This window comes from Arachis hypogaea, chromosome 17 (assembly GCF_003086295.3).
Source record: "Arachis hypogaea cultivar Tifrunner chromosome 17, arahy.Tifrunner.gnm2.J5K5, whole genome shotgun sequence".
Classification (NCBI taxonomy): Eukaryota; Viridiplantae; Streptophyta; class Magnoliopsida; order Fabales; family Fabaceae; genus Arachis; species Arachis hypogaea.
Genome location: NC_092052.1, coordinates 51,585,867 through 51,586,855, shown reverse-complemented (window position 1 = coordinate 51,586,855; position 989 = coordinate 51,585,867). Strand labels below are relative to the sequence as shown.

General features: G+C 39.9%; 1 non-coding gene across 1 annotated transcript; it reads right to left on the bottom strand.

Annotated features, from left to right (window-relative positions):
* Positions 1–641: 641 nt before the first annotated feature.
* LOC112767491 (small nucleolar RNA R71) lies at positions 642–749 on the bottom strand. The gene has a single exon (XR_003184934.1). It is a non-coding gene; the product is annotated as a small nucleolar RNA R71 (small nucleolar RNA).
* Between the last annotated feature and the right edge of the window lie 240 nt (positions 750–989).

The following is a 989-nucleotide window of genomic DNA, read 5'->3' as shown; positions in this document are numbered from 1 at the left end:
CTTCTCTTCTTCATTCTTATTCTTCTTCTCTTCTACTCACACAAGGGAACCTCTATACTGTGGTAAAAAGGATCCCTATTATTATTTTCTGTTCCCTTCTTTGTCATATGAGCAGGAGCAAGGACAAGAACATTCTTGTTGAAGCAGATCCTGAACCTAAATGGACTCTAAAAAGGAAACTAAGAGAAGCTAAAATACAACAATCTAGAGATAACCTTACAGGAATTTTCGAAAAGGAAGAGGAGATGGCAGCCGAAAATAATAATAATGCAAGGAAGATGTTTGGTGATTATACTACACCTACTTCCAAGTTTGATGGAAGAAGCATCTCAATCCCTACCATTGGAGCAAACAATTTTGAGCTGAAACCTCAACTAGTTGCTCTAATGCAATAGAACTATAAATTCCATGAACTTCCATCAGAAGATCCCTACCAGTTTTTAACTGAGTTCCTGCAGATCTGTGAGACTGTTAAGACTAATGGAGTAGATCCTGAAGTGTACAGGCTCATGCTTTTCCCTTTTGCTGTAAGAGACAGAGCTAGAACATGGTTGGACTCACAACCTAAAGATAGCCTGAACTCTTGGGATAAGCTGGTCACGGCCTTCTTGGCTAAGTTCTTTCCTCCTCAAAAGTTGAGCAAGCTTAGAGTGGATGTTCAGACCTTCAAGCAAAAAGATGGTGAATCCCTCTATGAAGCTTGGGAAAGATACAAGCAGATGACCAAAAGGTGTCCTCCTGACATGCTTTCAGAATGGACCATTCTGGATATATTCTATTATGGTCTGTCTGAGTTCTCCAAGATGTCACTGGACCATTCTGCAGGTGGATCCATTCACCTAAAGAAAACACCTGCAGAAGCTCAAGAACTTATTGACATGGTTGCAAATAATCAATTCATGTATACTTCTAAGAGAAATTCCGTGAATAGTGGGATGCCTCAGAAGAAGGGAATTCTTGAGATTGATGCTCTGAATACCATATTGGCT